The sequence below is a fragment of the Nylanderia fulva genome, unplaced genomic scaffold (assembly GCF_048542155.1).
Source record: "Nylanderia fulva isolate GAGA-0341 unplaced genomic scaffold, ASM4854215v1 Scaffold571, whole genome shotgun sequence".
NCBI lineage: Eukaryota > Metazoa > Arthropoda > Insecta > Hymenoptera > Formicidae > Nylanderia > Nylanderia fulva.
In genome coordinates, this window is record NW_028190667.1 from 1 (window position 1) to 7,500 (window position 7,500).

Sequence of the window (7,500 nt, forward strand, 5' to 3'; positions counted from 1 at the left end):
CCGCTGATCTTCTCTCCTTGCTGCGAGGCGTCCGGTGGCGGGCGCGAGTCCGATCGTGGTCTCCTCCGTATATCTTCGGCCGCCATTCTTCAACGCTCTAGCTTATATTGCTTGCACGGCCAGGGGAAATCCGACTGTCTAATTAAAACAAAGCATTGCGATGGCCCTCGGGGGTTTTGTTGACGCAATGTGTTTTCTGCCCATGCTTGAATGTCAAGTGAAGAAATTCCAAGAAAAAAAAAAAAAAAAAAAAAAAAAAAAAAAAAAAAAAAAAAAAAAAAAAAAAAAAAAAAAAAAAAAAAAAAAAAAAAAAAAAAAAAAAAAAAAAAAAAAAAAAAAAAAAAAAAAAAAAAAAAAAAAAAAAAAAAAAAAAAAAAAAAAAGGGGGGGGGGGGGGGGGGGGGGGGGGGGGGGGGGGGGGGGGGGGGGGGGGGGGGGGGGGGGGGGGGGGGGGGGGGGGGGGGGGGGGGGGGGGGGGGGGGGGGGGGGGGGGGGGGGGGGGGGGGGGGGGGGGGGGGGGGGGGGGGGGGGGGGGGGGGGGGGGGGGGGGGGGGGGGGGGGGGGGGGGGGGGGGGGGGGGGGCCCTTTGGGGTACTGACGATCAAGGCACATCAGCCCCCCCCTGACAAATTCTCAGAGGCTCGGGACAAGATACAATCACTCGTAGAGCAGAAGTGCGGCGTTCCGTAGCTACGAGTGAAAACTCTTGCTGGCACGGCAAGAGATGCTCTGACGGCGGGGAGGGTCGACGTCTTGGCTATCGAAAGATGGCTGGGCATGATCTTCCCTCGGCCGCTACAAGTGCGCCCTCCGCAACGCGTTCGGCAAAGAAGCACGTCCCCAGTTAACGAGAGAGCAAGGAGAAAAAGAAAAAGAGGGAGATGCAATTGGCAACCCCTCTACAAAAAGAACAAGAAGTCCTGTTGTCGGTATCCTCGAGGGCGACTCGGTGGCGAGGGGCCCGTTGCTGTCGAATTCCTTAACTGTGGCGCCCCTTATGGGGCCCCCAGCGGTGCGGATGGAGAATGACGGACTTGCGTGAGCGTTTGGGGAGGCGGCCCCAGGGGAGTGCGGGCGGGGCCTTTACGTCGGGCCCGAAGGGATTCACTCGAAGGTCTCGGGGGATGGCGCTGCCACGGATCCAGTTCCTGTGGCGGAAAAGACCTTGCTCTGGGATCCTATAACACCTGCAGAGGTGAACAGGAATTTCCGTAGGACTGGCACTGCGCCCGGATTGGACCAGATACGCCGAGGATGTTGGAACGCTGTTCCTGCGATTCTTCGTGCGTTTGTTAAAATTGCTGCTCCGGGCAGAGACGATCCCCTCATAAATTGCCCAAAACAAGAACGGTATTCCTTGAGAAGGGTGGTATTTTCCGATCGGCCGGCCCCCGCGGGGGGTACCGCTTTTCCCCTGGGATCGTAAAATAAGACACTTCCAAAAATATGAAAAGGATTGGCAGCCCCGCTCTTCCCGGCCCGGCCCCAAAAGGGGGGTTCCCGGCCGGTACGGGGAAATTCTCTGGGAGGACTTTGGCACGGTTGGTGGCGGCTTATCAATGCACTGGGCTACGCAACGACATGTGCTCCGGGCCTCTACCAGAGTTTGGGTTTGCAGGAAAACTGACACGGCTTCATGACGCCTTATGCGAAGGGGGCCTCGAGATCACGGGGGAAAGCCCCCGGAGTGTTTGTCCATGTGGCGCCCGGCCGGCAGGGGGGACAAAAAAGGAAGGTGGACACCACACCTTATTTCACGGGGGGGAGCGATGATACCGCCAAAGATCCCGGGTCTTTTTGTCTGGACGTATCTGGGCTGCGAGTACTTGCAGGTGCTAGGGAACTCGAAAAGCTTCCACCCTTACTCGGGGCCATGAGCAACTTACGAGGGCACCTTAAGCCGCACAGCGGCTGAGGGGTTGTGCCGTGGACTGTTCCTCCACGGTATTTCACGATGGACAGGGGGGGTACGGTCTCGGCCAAAACCCTCAAGGGTAAGGAATCATCGTACGCATGGGTGCGACGTGGCTGCGTTTTCCCCAAATGATGTTCCGCTGGTCCTGATGCGCCGATACAGATGGGGGGCTGGGAGGCTCTATTGAGAACTTTGTTCCCAATCTGAAGCATAAACCGCTGTGCAGGGTTTTTGTCGGAGTACTCTGCCCCACCCTTGCGCGGCTGCCGAAAATCCACGTATTGGTGGGGCAGCTGTTGTGTGAAAAAAAGTGGAGGGCGGGGCATAGAGTGACTACAACCGCTAAAAGCTCAGCAGCAGTGTGGGGGTTTGGTTGCGCGGTCGTGGCTGGGAGTGGACTCAAAGGTTGCGGCCTCCAACCTGAGCCCTACTGGGTATGGGCGGGCCGATTTGCCTATCCATTTTGCCGACTACGTGCACTATCACCAAAAAAGGGTTTAACTGCTACGTTAGAGCGAGATGCTCCGGGGGTCGTGTTTGGGGCGCGATAACGCTGTCGTGCCGGGTTGTCCCGAAAACCGAGACGCGGCTCACTGCGTTAAAAAAACGCGGCTTCGAACCAGGAGGGAAAGGAATCCTGCGGATGAGACCTATGCCGCAATTGGTGGTATTTACAGAGAAGGGATGGCGCGTCGATGCGGAAACCCAAGGATTCGGACGTTGCCGGCCGGAGGGGGGCCCGCCTGCCCATAGCCTAATTTTGGTGGTAGGCCATTTGGTCGTAGACGCGCAAGTAGTGTCTAGAAAAAAACCGCGTTGGGAGATGTCCACAGCGAAAGGGTTTGGGAAAGTACGATCATGTAATGTTTCTGGCAGCCGCTGTGGCGGAGCGCACAGGAAGCTTACTCGAAATAATGTTCTGTTTTACCCCGCCATTAAAAATTTCCCGTGGCGAGGTGTCTGGAGTCGCGAAGCGAGTCTGAGTTGCGAGAGCGGGGTTTTTTTTAACGTCCGCCCAGTCCGAACGTTAAACGACTCGAGGTTTTGTGGGGTCATTGGCTGAATTAGAAAACGTTTAACAGCAATGACATCGCGTTATAACAAGGAAGGCGGAACGTGGCTCTCATATGGTGGTGCATGATGGATGGCGCGTAGAGTGGGGGGCCTCCGCATCAATCGCGCGAGTTTGATGATTGCGTGAATGGTCGAGGTGAAGTACGAGCTGCCTTGGGCTAGCTCCGACCTTCACGCTCCAGGTTGTTGACTGCGAACACCAAAACAATAAACAGCTCTGCAATATCGTAGTCGGTGGCGACTTGGCGACTGTGATTTTGTTAGCAGTCGTCGCGCACCGTAGACGAAACATAGCCAAATGCCTCGTCATCTAATTAGTGACGCGCATGAATGGGATTAACGAGATTCCCACTGTCCTATCTACTCTCCCGTGGATCACCAACCTTGTAGTCGTGGGGGGGCTCTCACCCATCACAACATGGATGGATGAGGTGTAGGTGCTAAGAGTGATCCGTACGTTGCGGTATTACGTAAAGTCCGAGACTCATTTTCGGGCCCCATACCGAACCCTAGGTCACCGTCTCTAGGGGCCGGGGGCCTCGGCTTTAAGCGCCGGGGCTGCGAGGAAGGAGCCTCTATAAAAAATACCCTAATTTAAGCAATGGCGCGCAACGACGATGAGATGCATGGCCGGGAGGTGTAGACCGGCCCTCTAGCGGCCAAACCCCGGGGTACCTGCCGCCCCCCCCGGGGAAATAGGCTTACCCATGGCATAGGGGGCTCTGCTGGGTGGACTTTCCGTCCCACAATACTCGTGGGAACAAAATGGGAGATTAAAAATAAAAACTGGAAAATCAAAACTATAATAGATAAGCTAAGGATTCCGTCAAAACTAAAGTTGATGGCAAGGAAATAAGTGCGGATGAGAGGGAGAAAGAAAAGAGAAAGGGTTGCGTTCGAAAGACGAGGTTCGGTGCACAGATCACCTCCCCCCCTACGGAAGGAAGTATCCAGAGGCCTTATCCACTCGGAGTCAGGAGGATACTGACCGGAGGAAAAAGAAAAGGGGGACACTCTGGAACGAGAGGCAGGCACTGTGGATCTCGATGAAGAAAACGCCAGCCGAGAGAGAAATATAGAAACGCAGAAAAACCAAAGAGCAAAGTACCTGAAAATAAAGGAACTTCGAACATCAAAGACGAAGTATCTTAGCCTTAAAGAAATAAGTAAGTTAGGACAGAACTGGAAGAATTCCTTTTCAACGAACGAAAGCAACAAAATTTCCAGAACTGCATATAAAGTTTATTTAGCCAAATGGGGGGGTATTGGAAACAAGAGTGCCACGAAGAGATAGTTGAAAAGGAAAGATATAAAAGGGCATGTAACACTTCAACCTCGCGCACTTTTGCTCAAGTAACCGCCGCGACTGGACAACCCCCGTCACAGAAATAATCCTGAATCAAGAGTAAAAATGAGGATAAATTTGAAGTTGTGCTAATCAAACCGGTGCTGAACGAGGACGAAAGAAGCAACGAGGAAATCAAAAAATGCGCTGAAGGATAAATTAGAAACAGTAAGAAGCGAGATCAAAGTTCGAGACATAAGACAAATGCGAAGGAAAGGTGTGTATGTAATAATGGAGGTCAGGACAGAGAAGATATAGCATTGATTGAGGCATCAAACCTGGACGAAGTGGGTTTAAAAATTGAGAATCCTAACAAGATCAAACCATCAATTTCATATATGATGTTTGATACGGACCTCTTCAGCGGATGAAAATAAAAAGGACTTGCTAAATAAAAACTTTAGAAAATATAGATAAGGAAACTCTAGATAGATTAAAAGAAGAGGGTCAGGTTTGTACGCTCTTTTAAAACAAGGAGGGGAAAGAACAATTGGATTATTCAGCTCCCAGGTACACTGGGCGCAAGTGCAATACAGGCGTGAAAGAATTTTTATAAAATGGAGAACGTATAAAGTAAAGGAGTATCTAAGCTTAATCAGGTGCTACAAATGTCACGGTTTCGGCCACATGGCAAAAATCTGCAGGCACTCAGACCAACTGTGCGAAACCTGTGGGGAAAACAAGCCATCTTAAAGATGAAATGTCCAAAAAAGCTCGACCCTCAATGCGTAAATGCATCAGAAATAGGAGAAAAGAATGTAAAACACGGGATCAGGAATAGCTCCTGCCCCGAATCACCAAAGTATGTGGGAAATTTACCGTTAGCAGAATACAATGGAACTAAGAATTGCGCAAATCAACGCACAGAGATCGGCAACGGCAGCTGCTAATTTGGAGGTTTTCATGAGGGAATCAAACGTTAATGTACTTTGTATACAGGAAACCATATGTATACAAGGACAAGGTAAGAGGGTAGTATTCGTCTCCAGGAATGAGAAAAATTCAGCCTGTGTCGGTCACCCATGGGTTGCGATTGTGTATAGGGAAGAGGGCATTGAGGTGGTGTTTCATTACAGTACGAGGAATCAGAACACGTTCTTTGCGTTCGCATAAAAACAGACTCGGAAGAGATGTACTAATAAGCGTCTACTGCCAATTCTCGCTCCCGATAGACCCGTTTCTGGAGCAAAATCGATAAACACATTGTTCGGAAAGTTGGGAGTAGAAACTATTGTGATAGCAATGGACGCAAATGCCTGCTTCGGAACTATGGTTTGCCACAAAAACTGATGACCGAGGGCAAACAGATTGAGGACTTCCTATTTGCGAATGAGTTATACATTATCAACGAACCAGGAAACCCCTATACGTATTCATCAACAACAGGAGAATCGAATATAGACCTGAACTATAATCAACGGAAAGATGTTGACCAAAATTAAAAAATGGAAAGTGTTACAGAAAGTACAACTAGTGACCACAACATAATTACTTACGAAGTTTCTAAAACAAACTCACAGAGTAGGAATTTCTTTAGGCTTAGCAATTATAATATTAAAAAGGCAAAATGGAGAGAAATTTGCGCGAATTAATAACCGAGAATTTTACTGAGGAAATAACAAAGAAGAAACTAGAAAACCAATATCCCGGATGAGGCAGCCAACTATTAACACCACATTGCAAAGCGCCTGCAGGAAATCAATCCCAAGAAGGAGGATGTGCAACAAGGCAATACCGTGGTGGAATAGGGACCTCAGTTATCGAAGAAATGAAGCAATTAAAGCTAAGAAGCAGCTATCGAGAGTATATAAGCTAAGAGGACGTGGAAGCAAATCGAAAACTGCAATAAAGAGTTATCGAAAGGTTAGAAAACAGGTACAGAAAGGAAATAAAAGTGAGGTAAGGAGAAGTCCTGGCAAAAATTTGTTACAGAGGAAGGAAACAAGGATCCTGGGGAATCCCATACAAAATCGCAGGGAAAAAAATTAGAATACCCAACGTGGTCTGCTCGCTGACGCTGCCAAACGGGGATCAAACGGAGAACTGGCAGAGGACTATGGAGGCTCTTCTGGAGAAAGCTGCCCCAAAAAGACGATATCACGACAGAGGGAGAGGAGCACTGGGAAATTAGAAAGCTGAACAATAGTTACGTAAACTATAACATGGAGCCAGAATTGTTCAAACAGAAGAAATTGGCAGGAGCAATCCGCAAAATCCAAGAATAAAAAAGCGCCAGGAATTGGAATGATTTTACAGCAGAAATAGTGAACGCACTATGGAAGCAAAACAAACTATATTGGTATAACCTGTTTAATAATTGTTTCAAAGTGGTCATTTCCCAGAAGCATGGGAAAACAGCCCCAAAATGTCAAATTTCACATCCCAAAAGGCAATAAAGATAAAACAAATAATCAATTCCTATAGACCAATTGTCACTTTTATCTACGGTTGGCAAAATATACGAACGTATACTGGTGGAAAGGGTACAGATCTCCTATTAGAGAGGAGGCTTAGAAATAAAAATCAATACGGCTTCAAACCAGGACTGTCTGCGGAAGATGCCTTCATACGTTTCAGGGAGGGCGTAATTTCGAGGAAGAAATACGTTGTTGCCCTATTCATCGACATCGAAGGGGCTTTTGATAACCTGTGGTGGCGGCGATCAGAGCTCGCACTGATCAAGGGCTGAGTGCAGTAGCAAATTATTTGCAAATATCTCTAGCTACTTTAACGAAGAGAACTATAAAAGTGAGGTTCTAACTGCAAGGAAGTCCTTCGTCCCCTGAAAAGGGGCTGCCCACAGGGGTCAATTATTGGTCCCGTGGCCTGGAATTGGCGATGGACGACTCCTAAGTACCTTGAGACTCAAAGGACGAGGACAGTATTGAATCCATCGCTTACGCAGACGACCTTGCTATAACTTGTTAAGGCAAATTCGAGACGTGAAGTGAGCAATTAGGAGACGAAATAATCTGGACACTAGAAAAATGGTGCGTAAAATATAAGTTGAAAGTCTCGTCGAGCAAGACCGTTGTAGTGACCTTGAAGGGTGGGTTCGATCCGAGAGAGACCGCCAATCCTCAAGATAGACGGCTACAGGGTAAAATTACAACCGGAGGTAAAATACTTGGGGTTGCTGATTGACGAAAAAACTCAATTTGTACAGC